At 39.3% G+C, this 11,517-nt stretch overlaps 1 pseudogene; it reads left to right on the forward strand.

Moving 5' to 3' along the window:
• The first annotated feature begins 10,715 nt into the window (after nucleotides 1-10,715).
• Nucleotides 10,716-11,257, forward strand: LOC101149583 (60S ribosome subunit biogenesis protein NIP7 homolog; annotated as a pseudogene).
• Nucleotides 11,258-11,517: the final 260 nt, after the last annotated feature.

Raw genomic sequence — 11,517 nt, forward strand, 5'->3', positions numbered from 1 at the left:
TTAATACACAAAGCAGGTGTCAGCTGTTGTCATATTCTCACTCTTCTTAAGAAATATCATTAAATTACTGATAATTTTTTTTTTTTTTTTTTTTTTTAGATGGAGTCTCGCTCTGTCAGGCTGGAGTGTGGTGGCACAATCTCAGCTTACTGCAAGCTCCACCTCCTGGGTTCACACCATTCTCCTGCCTCAGCCTCCCAAGTAGCTGGAACTACAGGCACCCACCACCCACCCAGCTAATTTTTTGTATTTTTAGTAGAGATGGGGTTTCACCATGTTAGCCAGGATGGTCTCGATCTCCTGACCTCGTGATCCACCCACCTTGGCCTCCCAAAGTGCTGGGAGTACAGGCATGAGCCACCGCACCTGGCCAAATTATTGATATTTTTTAAGAAAAGTAACAGAATAGATTTGATAGAGATACTGTTTCTCTTAATACCAAAGGAAAACTAAAATAATAATCCCAGTGTACTTTTCTTTGTTCCCTCATGTTTTTTTCAATCTATACACTAACATACCTAGCAAATTAAAGTTTTACTTCAACTCGAAATATTTAAGAGGCATTAAACAAGGCATTTCTTTGTCTTTGGTTGAATTCTTTTGGATTACCAATAGTAATTGAAGGATCAATTATCAAAGAGTTTGAATAGCTAATGTAAACCGCAAACTCACCATACAGGTTTTATTCCAAATGTGTTGATAAAAAGATACTTTGTTTCTTTATCCACTTTGTTTTTATAACACTTAAAAACCAATACAAACCAAAAAACCTAGTTACAGCTATTTTCTGGTTTGTAGTTTTAATTAATTTCCCCTAGTCACACACACACACTTTGTTGGGGTGGGGGTGGCAGGTGGAGAGCACTGTACTTGGGTTAGCTACAGTTAAAAACAGTATTTCAATTCCTCATTTTACTTATTTTATATGTAGACAGGGCCTTAGTGATAAGATGGTATAAATAATTTAGGATATTCGTGTTTTAAAGTGAAGCATAAATATTTTGCAAAATGTTTTCTAGTTTGAAGGATGTTCCATTATTAGGATTTTCAGATTAATCTGTATGGTCAAGGAATACCAGTGAAACCTGTAGGTTATTTATTTTCTGTAGTGTCATTTTGTCAAATGGTTGGCATTATAATTGTTCTTTTCTTTCTTTTTTTTCTTTTTCTTTTTATTTTGAGAGGGAGTGTCGCTGTGTTGCCAGACTGGAGTGCAGTGGCATGACCTTGGCTCACTGCAACCTCCACCTCCTGTGTTCAAGTGATTCTCCTGCCTCAGCCTCCCGAGTAGCTGGGACTACAGGTGTGCACCACCACATCCAGCTGATTTTTGTATTTCTTTTTAGTAGAGATGGGGTTTCACCATGTTGGTCAGGATGGTCTCAATCTCTTGACCTTGTGATCTGCCCACCTCAGCCTCCCAAAGTGCTGGGATTATAGGCGTGAGCCACCGTGCCTGTCCCCCTCTTTTCTTATTCATTTTATCACCAGTGCATAATTCTTACTGACATTAGATTTTAAAAAAGAATTATGCTGTAAATCTTTATAAATTGTATATATATTTCTTAAATATTGCAATTGTCTAAACATTGTATATTTTAAGGCTGTTTTCTCTTGCTCTCAATGTTGAGGAAAACTATAAATTGACCTATAATGCATCTACTGCTAATGGTTTTGGTTAGTTTGATATTCATTGTTTTTAAACAGTTTCCAATATGAAAACTTTAACACCTTTTATACAGTTCTCTACTATTCAAGATAAAGATTCTTTAAAATATCTCACCAGAAACTTACAATTTTATACTTTGTAATATTTAGTTTCTATAATTTTAGGAAGGGACTTTTTTGTTTGGGTTAAGTAAAAAGCCTTTATTTGATTGCCAGCATGAGAATTCACCTTGGTTTCTATTTTATGCATTTGTAAATTTTTTCCCTAATTACATGGAAGCTATTGGAACTTTTGTATTCAATGCTAAATACTAAGTCAAAGGGAGTATAATAGGTAAGTTTTTTCAGTTACTGTGTCTTTAGCATTCAGTCATTATAAGAACATGATCATAAGAAAATCATTATATTATAAACATGTAATTATTTCATATAATGATTATCATGTACTGCAATGTTACTTTTAAAATAAGCTATTAAACTAGTTTTTATGGTTCAACTAATGCAAAAAAAAATAAAGAAATATCTGAGACTGGCTAATTTATAAAGAAAAGAGGTTTAATTGACTCACAGTCCCACATGGCTGGGGAGGCCTCAGGAAACTTACAACCATGGCAGAAGGCACCTCTTCATAGGGTGGTAGGAGAGAGAATGAGAGCTGAGTGAAGGGCGAAACCCCTTACAAAACCATCAGATCTTGTGAGAACTCACTCACTATCATGAGAACAGCATGAGGGGAACCTGCTGTTTGGATGGGGACACAGAGTCAAATCATATCAGGGGTTTTCTTCAATCTTCTTATACACATCTTGAAATGACAACTATTGTTAAAGTGATGGAAATTTCATTTGGTAGAACAACAGGCAGATTTGTGATCTTATTAAAACTGTTACTATGATTGAGGATTTCTTTCTAAGGGAACACAACATTCTCAGCATTCTCCCACAACAAAACAAAAGAAACAGATTTCAAAACAAGGTCAAATGTAATAGAGCGCTTAAAAAATAAAAAGCATTAAAATTGTAAAGACAGATTCTACAGGAGAGCCAGATTAAGTTATTAACAATTTAATCTGAAAGTAGATATTGTAGAAAGAAAGAAACAAGCAAAGGGTTGGTTTTACAAAGATTTGTTACCTTATTAATAACAAAATAGAATAATGTCAAACAGAAAAAAATATTGAATGTAGGTGGCAGATATCTTTCCAACTCTCTTTAGTCTCTTGCTACATCTTAACTTCCTTATTATAAAAGTAAATTGCATCTCCTCTGGGCCCAGTTTCAATGACCTCAATGAAGCTGACATGCAACATCTACAAAATTACACAGGTATATGGATGCCCTTTAGTAACTGGTTGACTTCAAGCAGGTCTGGCCATGAAGTCAGACTATGAAGCAAGTTTCCCAGGATGGAAAAACATGCATTCTCCCTCCCACAAGCCAATAGAAAATCATGAATGGCCCCTTCTCAAAGGACACAAATCCTGGGTACAGTGGGCTAGAAATTTTTCCAAGTTACTTAAAGTCACTTACTTTATCTCCTTTCTCCTTCCTACACAGATAATCTTCCTGGCCTCATGAGAGCACCATTCAGTCCAGGGTATTCTTAATGCACAAAATTACCACCTTTGGTCTTCTGAAAGACTGACAGGGACAGACTGAGACGAGAAAAGAATGTATTTCCTGCTTAGGATGAAGTTCAAGACATTAAACATATATACACATAAAACAATTAGAGAAACCATACATAATGGTACAATCTAACGTTGAATGTTGTGGCACAGGCTTTAAGCATTATAGGATTTCTTCTTCCTGATGGTACAATTCAATTCAACATGCAATTTTTTTGAATAATGTTTACCACTTGTATACATGAGTGTAACCATGACCACAAGATGAATTTTTTTTTAAAAAAAGACCCAAACACAGAACATTTTCAAGAAATTTCAGAACACTTTGGTCATGGAGAGCATTGTGAAAGATTCTAGAGGGGGACCACTATGTCCTACAAAGAAAAAAGAATGTAATTTCTTATTGGAATACCTAGATGCTATAACTTCAACTTTCTGAGAAAAATAATTATGGACCTAACATTCCACACTCAGTAAAAATTATCAATCAAGTGAGAAAGTGAGAGGGAAAAATTGAGGTCATTTTCCAGCATGTAAAAATTCATCAAGTTGATTTATCACGCACTCTTTCAAGAAAATTACTTGAAGATGTTCTCCAGCCAGAACAAGAATTAAGTCCAAGAAACGTAAAAACTTGAGATCCCAGAACACTGACTCCAACCCAGGACTTGGGTGAAAAAAAGTCAGGATGACAGCTTGGCATCCAGCCCAGAGGGCAGCTGGTTCAGATTGTAATAAGAAGTCAGATGGTTCTGGGAAATCCGTCTTCAACAATTATATTACATCACTTATCAAAGATGGAATATGTTTAAGGCAGATACATCATCTTAGTGTTTGATGAAGGCATACAATAAAAAATAAAATAAGACACTTTGAAATCATAGGATAGTAAACAATGTTAACACAATCACAATAGAAATACTGTGCATTGATATTTTTTATTTTAGATTCAACCAAGGAATAAAGCATGCAAGGATTAATTATGATTACAGAAGAGATGACCAAAGCTAACAAAAGTTGTTAGGGTGGGAGAACAGTGCATACAGAAGAGTAGAGAAAGAAGTAGAGGGAAGGATAGGAGTCCTAATTTACTCATCTTACTAATAATAGCTAACATTGGGTACTTAACATTGTGCTCATTCAGAGATAAGCATGAATTAATTCAGCTAATCTCCCAAAATGAGAAAACTGAGGTGTATTAGTCAGGGTTCTCTTAAAGGAACAGAACTAACAGGATATATGTAAAGGGGAGTTTATTAAGTATTAATTTACATGATTACAAGGTCCCACAATAGGCTGTCTGCAATCTGAGGAGCAAGGAGAGACAGTCTCAAAAAAAAAAAAAAAAAACACACAAAACTCAGGTGAGCACTCACAGTACCTGGTTTTATCTTCATATCGCTGAAAGAGGCACTGAAAAGATAGAAAAATCAGGCCTGAGTCACTGAGGCCACCCCTCCCCCATCCTGGCAGTGGTAGGGAGTGGTGCAGAGAGCATCTCTGGGAATTTGGAGTGGAAGAACACAGCCACTGGGTGCTGTCCTGTTAGAGCAGAAAGGAAAACCAGACTAAACTCAGCTGACCCCTGCCTATAGAGGGAGCATTTAAGCTAGCCCTAGCCAGAGAGGAATCATGGATCCCAGGGGTTTAAACTTGAGTTCCCATAAATTTTGCCACTGGGGGTTACAGTGCTGTCTGTCTCCAAGAAAACTTAAAAGGAAGTCTAGGCCATAAGGACTGCAACACTTAAGCAAGTCCTTGTGCTGAACTAGGCCCAGAGACAGTGGTCTGGGGGCATCACACCAACTGGGGCAGCCAAAGGAGTGCTGGAATCACCTTTCCCCTAACCCCAAGCTGCACAGCTTGTGGCTCCCTTCCTTCCACTTGACTAGAGAAGAGGAAATAGATGGGGAGACTTTATCTTGGGTCTTGGATACCAGCTCAACCACAGCAAGATAGGGCACTGGTCAGAGTCACGAGGCCCCTGTTTCAGGCCTTAGCTCCCAGATGACATTTCTAGATACACCTTGGGCCAAAAGGGAACCCACAATATTGAAGGAAAGGACCCAGTGCTGGTGGCATTCATCACCTGCTGACGGAAGAGCCCTTGGGCCCCAAATAACCAGCAGCAATACTCAGGTACTACATTGAGTGCCTTGGATGAACCTCTGAGAATTGCTGGCTTAAAAAAGGAAGAGACGGACATTAAGAAAGTCAAATGATTAGTTGTGAATTTCAAGCTGGGCAAGGAGAAAAGAGATGGAAAGGATGTGGAGCTGACACAAAGGGGAAGATGGACAGAACAGGCAGATCAGAGGTTTTTATGAGATTAAATGGAATAAGAGCCAGAAGGACGAAAGGTTTGGTCAGTTACTGGAACTTTAGACTTCGATTTCTAAGATGGTTCAAACTCCCAATTACAAAGTGTAATGCAATGAATGGGTAACTGAATTGTGACAGGTGACAACATGCTAATAGCCCTCTCTCGCTCTCAGTGCCTCCTTGGCCTCAGCGTCTGCTCTGGCCACGCTGGAGGAGCCCTTCAGCCCACCGCTGCGCTGCGGAGGCCCCTCTATGGGGCTGGCCGAGGCCAGAGCCGGCTCCCTCTGCTTGCAGGGAGGTGTGGAGGGAGAGGCGTGGGCAGGAGCCAGGGCTGTGCGCCACACTCGCGGGCTGGCGCAGGTTCTGGGTGGGCTCCGGCGAGGCAGGCCCCGCACTGGGCGCAGCCGGCCAGCGCCTGCTGGGCTTCATCAGGGGATGAGCTCACTCTGGGCTGCCAGAGTGCTCCCGCTAGATGCAGCAAAGTCCCACTGCAAGTGCCAGTGAGAGGTGAAGCCGGCTGGGCTTCTGGCACGGGTGGGTACTTGGAGAACTTTTCCGTCTAGCTAAAGGATTGTAAATGCACCAATCAGCATTCTGTGTCTAGCTAAAGGTTTGTAAACGCACCAGTCAGCACTCTGTGTCTAGCTAAAGGTTTGTAAATGCACCAATCAGTGCTCTGTGTCTAGCTAACCTGGTGGGGACTTGGAGAACTTTTCTGTCTAGCTAAAGGATTGTAAATGCACCAATCAGCACTCTGTGTCTAGCTAAAGGTTTGTTAACACACCAATCAGCACTCTGCAAAACGGACCAATCAGCTCTCTGTAAAATGGACCAATCAGCAGGATGTGGGTGGGGCCAAATAGGGAAAGAAAAGCAGGCTACGGGGGCCAGCAGTGGAAACCCGCTTGGGTCTCCTTCTGCTATGTGGGAGGTTAGTTGTTTTGCTCTTTGCAATACGTTTTGCTGGTGCTCACTTCTTGGGTCCATACTACCGTTATGAGCTGTAACACTCACTGTGAAGGTCTGCATCTTCACTCCTGAAGCCAGCGAGACCACGAACCCACCAGAAGGAAGAAACTCTGGACACATCTGAACATCTGAAGGAACAAACTCCGGACACACTATCTTTAAGAACTGTAACACTCACCGTGAGGGTCCACGGCTTCATTCTTGAAGTCAGCGAGACCAAGAACCCACCAATTCCGGACACAATTGGAGTGAAAATAAAGTGATTGGAGGTGAATTCAAGCAATAATAACATCTTGGATGGAACAACTATTAGACCATTAAAAGTCTACAGGGTAACGGTAGCAACTGAGGAGCTTAAAGAACTAAGACCCAACAGCCGACATCATCAGAGAGGTCAGCAGATGACACAGTGAAGGCATTTCTAGCAAGGAAGACTTGTTTGGAGCAGAGTAGAAGTAAGGATCCTGAGCTTTGCAAGGTCATGACATCCAGGATGTCAGAGCTGGAATTAAACTTCAAAATTTCAAATTTCTGGTAGTTAACAGATCTACTTACAACATCTATTTCATAAGGGTCTGTGACAATCCAGTTAGATGACATATATAAATAACCTAGTGCAGTGGTAGTTAGTATTATAATTAGTATAATTCACCTTGTTATGAACTCCTGTGACTAGAGAGGAAACACATGTCACTAGTCACATCCCACATTTTCATTTGGGAGATAGGCTGTTGGAAAACAGACTAAGGGACCCACTGGATCACGCCACCATTCTGTGATTGGTCTGGATTCTAAAACCGGTTCCTTATTCCCAACACTGAATTTAATTCATTCTGAACAAGACAAGTTGCATTTGTTTTAAAAACTACCTGAATGCATTTAGGTAAAGAGAAATAAATCTGCCTTGAGCTTCACATTGGCAAGAGAACATACCATCTTAAGAAATGAAACAAATAAAAGTGAATCTTTAAGTTTTAGGAAATATAGTATACTGCTATAAGACAGGAAGATATAGCTCAAAATTGTTTTATTGGTTAGTTTTACCACCTTGATACAAAATGTACTACTAGAAGCTTAAAAAGAGCATGTCTTTTGAGTTTTAATGAATTTTAGTGAAATTTAATTACATATTAAAGTTAGATAAATGGGTTGGTGGAATACAGGCCTAAATACTCATTATGTGTCCATTAATTAAACTGCTTATTATTAAATTAACTTGTTAATTTAATTTTTTGACGAATTACAATTAAAATTTTTTCATTTTGTGAAAGACCTAGTTCATGGTCCCAGCTGTATATGATACAAGTGAATACTAATTCATAGCTGAACAACTATCATTTACTCTTTAAAGCATAAGTGTATATTATTCAATGATGTATCTATGGAAGACTTTTATCTTAGACTCACTCAATAGCTATATTTTTGATGGAATAAGGCAGAGACTTGAGCAAAATTTGGTAACTGTGATTGAGGGAGTGGAGAATTTGGGCTCCTTTTCTTCATGAGCATTTTTTCTTCAACCTCTTGCTTTTCTTCAATGGCTTTTTGAAGGGAAAAGTCATTATTACTAGGAAAATCTCTTTTATATTACTCTTTAATTTTATTTTGAGTAAATTTTTGTGTGTGTATGAGTGTACGTTCTCTAAATTTTAACACATGTGTAGATTCCTGTATCTACCACCATAATCAGGACATAAAACAGTTCCATCACCCCCCAAAGTATCCCTTGTGCTATTTCTTTTTGGTCACCACCTCCCCCTGCCCATAACTCCTGACAACCACTAATCTGTTCTCCATCTTTATAATTTTGTCTTTTCGAGGCAGTCATAAAAATAGAATCATGCAGTAGACTTTTCTAAGACCAAACCAAACAGAATCCCTAGGCTAGCAAATGGCTGATGTCACAAAATCATGCAATTTATAAAGATGCCATTTTTGGAAGTTTTACCGCCTTTTCTTACTATACTGCTTGAGTGCACCAGATACTGTTTTTCAATCTAGAAAGTACTAAGAACTCCAAAGACCCCCCCACTCCACCCGCTTTCTCTCAACAGTCTTAATCACAGACAATTGTCAGTATCTGTAAGTACTACTTACATGTTAGCTTTCATCCTATAGGGCTGAGTCTGGGATGTTTTAGTCACTAAAACAGTATTTCTCAGAGCAGGGCCTCTCAAATGTCTCGTTACCATGAGGGGGTAACTTCAGTGGTATCAGTATACAGAACCTTCCCATTGTTCCAACATTTGTAAATATCCTTGTTATAGATCTTTTGCATGGTATAATCATTGTGACACAAGAACCTGGGGCCCATAGTCTTTCCCAAATGTTTCTGAGGTTGCTCAGAGGGTTCAACCACTAGTTTGTGGGTATAGTCTGCCATCTACAGTCCACAGGTGGTCTTTGCATGCTTGCTTTCATGGCAGTTTAAAAATGTGATTTAAATGCAAATAATATGTTTTGGTGTCTTTTGTGAAAGAATGGAATAGTGCATCTGGATTTCTTATCAACAATCTGATGATCTGACTCCCTCCTTCAAAACATTATACCTAGCTAAAACTCTGTCCAAATTCCCTTAATATTGGGCCAGAATTTGGGTATCACTGATCTGAAGAAAAAAATATTGGGGAGTGAGTTATATCAGTCTAATTCTGGGGTAGCTTACATGGTTTGAGGTTCGTATGTTTAGTTTACACACTTCGAGTTTCGATTAAGGTTCCCAGCTGTTGGGGGAAAAAAACACTTTTCCTCATGCAGATTTAAATTCTGTGGTTAGAAATGCAGAAGGAAAGGTAGAACAAAAAGTAGATCAAGTCTTTGCAATTTTATTTCTCCTTTCCTGAAACCTTCTGCCACCGATTTCTTCACCAGATTCTTTTATTATCAAGATTCAGGCCTCAACTCAAATGTCACCTTCTAGAGAGGCTTTCTCTGACCAAGTGAGTAAAGCGGCTACTCTGTCCTTCTCATCCCCATTACTTTCTAGCCCATTACCCTGATTTTATTTCTTCATATCACTTAGCACTAACTTAAACTGTCTGATTCAGTCATATTTCTATATATTTATTGTCTTTATTTCTTTCCCCTCACCCACTGGAGCAAGGGCCTTTTCTTGTTCACTACTACATCCCCAATACTTAGAACAGAGCCTGACCCATAATAAATGCTTTAAAAACATTGGTTGAAAAAAAATAAATAGATACAATTATTTGGTGACACTAGCCATCTAGTGATTTGGTTTGGTCTGGTTAGAAAAGTCTACAACATCATGAATGCTCACCTCAAGCAACTCCGAACTATGGGGAACTCCTGAAACCATAGCAGTGTACTGGGAAGAGTTTTCTGAGCAGCCCATCCTGGGAGTTTTGGAGAGCACTGTTTTAATTGCTGGAGGAAAATAGCTTTTAAAAGCAAATTTGAGATTGTGATTTGATTAAAAAAAATGTTCATGTAAGATTCAAAAACTTGGACTCTGATCCCTAGATTTAAGGGGAGCTCTAACAATAATTATCCCCAGAGTTCCAGTTTCACGTAAGAAGGAGTAAGCATGCTTCACACCTTTTCACACACTGAATGTAATTACAAACCCTGGACAGAAGGCAAGAACAAGTATTTGAAGACTCTGAAAAGTGAATAACAGCAGCCAAATTTTGTAGTACCATTAATCTAAATCCATACATATCAATCATAACATGAATGTAAATGATCCAAACATACTAATTTAAAAATAGGAATTTTCCCTAAGCTCATCAAGCAGTATACATTTTATATATACAAGTTATATGTAAAAACTTCTTTTATATGTCAGACCTCAAAAAAGTGAGATTTTTTTTTTAAAAAGAAATTGTCAAAATGGATTTTTAAAAACCATGACTCAACTCTATGCTATTTACAAGAAACACAACTCAAATATAATACACATTGATTAAAAGTATGGGTGTGTGCCTGTAGTCCCAGCTACTCGAGAGCCTGAGGCAGGAGGATCACTTGAGCCCAGGAGTTCGAGGGTGCAGTAGGCTATGATCACACTACTATACTCCAGCTTGGACAACAGGGAGAAATTCCATCTCTTAAAAATAAATAAATAAGACTGAGACACGAGGATCTGGTGTTCCAACCCAGCAGGAAAATGCGGCCTTTGACTGAAGAGGAGACCCGTGTCATGTTTGAGAAGATTGTGAAGTACATCAGGGAGAATCTTCAGCTGCTGCTGGACCGGCCCGACCGCACCTACTGTTTCTGGCTGTACAATGACCGGGTGGACTATGTGAGTGAGAAGATTGTGAAGCTGGATGCCAGTATCTCTAGGGACAAGCTGGTGTCACTGGGGACCTGCTTCGGAAAAGTCACTAAGACCCACAAGTTTCGGTTCACATCACAGCCCTGAATTACCTTGCACCTTATGCCAAGTATAAAGTGTGGATAAAGCGTGGTGCAGAGCAGTCCTTCCTCTATGGGAACCATGTGTTGAAATATAGTCTGGGTCGAATCACCGAAAATAGTTCTCAGTACCAGGGAGTGGTGGTGTACTCCATGGCAGACATCCCTTTGGGTTTTGGGGTGGCAGCAAAATCTACACAAGACTGCAGAAAAGTAGACCCCATGGCGATTGTGGTACTTCATCAAGCAGACATTGGGGAATATGCACAGCATGAAGAGATGTTGACTTAAAACGAAGTCATTGCAAGGACAGCTGTGTGGAAGGGCCGAGTTTTGTTTGCTGTGTTTGTGTAGACTCCACCATCATGTTGAATTTTGTCAATACTATGGCCTCTTCAGGGACATCTTAGTTTACTGTACTCTCTATCACTGACAGATGCAGGCCGGATTCTTATTATATACAGAGATGGCTCAAAAATGGGGTTTCAGATCTTTGTGTTTGTGATGAAACAGAATACTCTGTTTCAAAAAAATTTAAATAAATAAATAAA

The sequence above is a fragment of the Gorilla gorilla genome, chromosome 2 (genome assembly GCF_029281585.2).
Source record: "Gorilla gorilla gorilla isolate KB3781 chromosome 2, NHGRI_mGorGor1-v2.1_pri, whole genome shotgun sequence".
In the NCBI taxonomy this organism is placed as follows: Eukaryota; Metazoa; Chordata; class Mammalia; order Primates; family Hominidae; genus Gorilla; species Gorilla gorilla.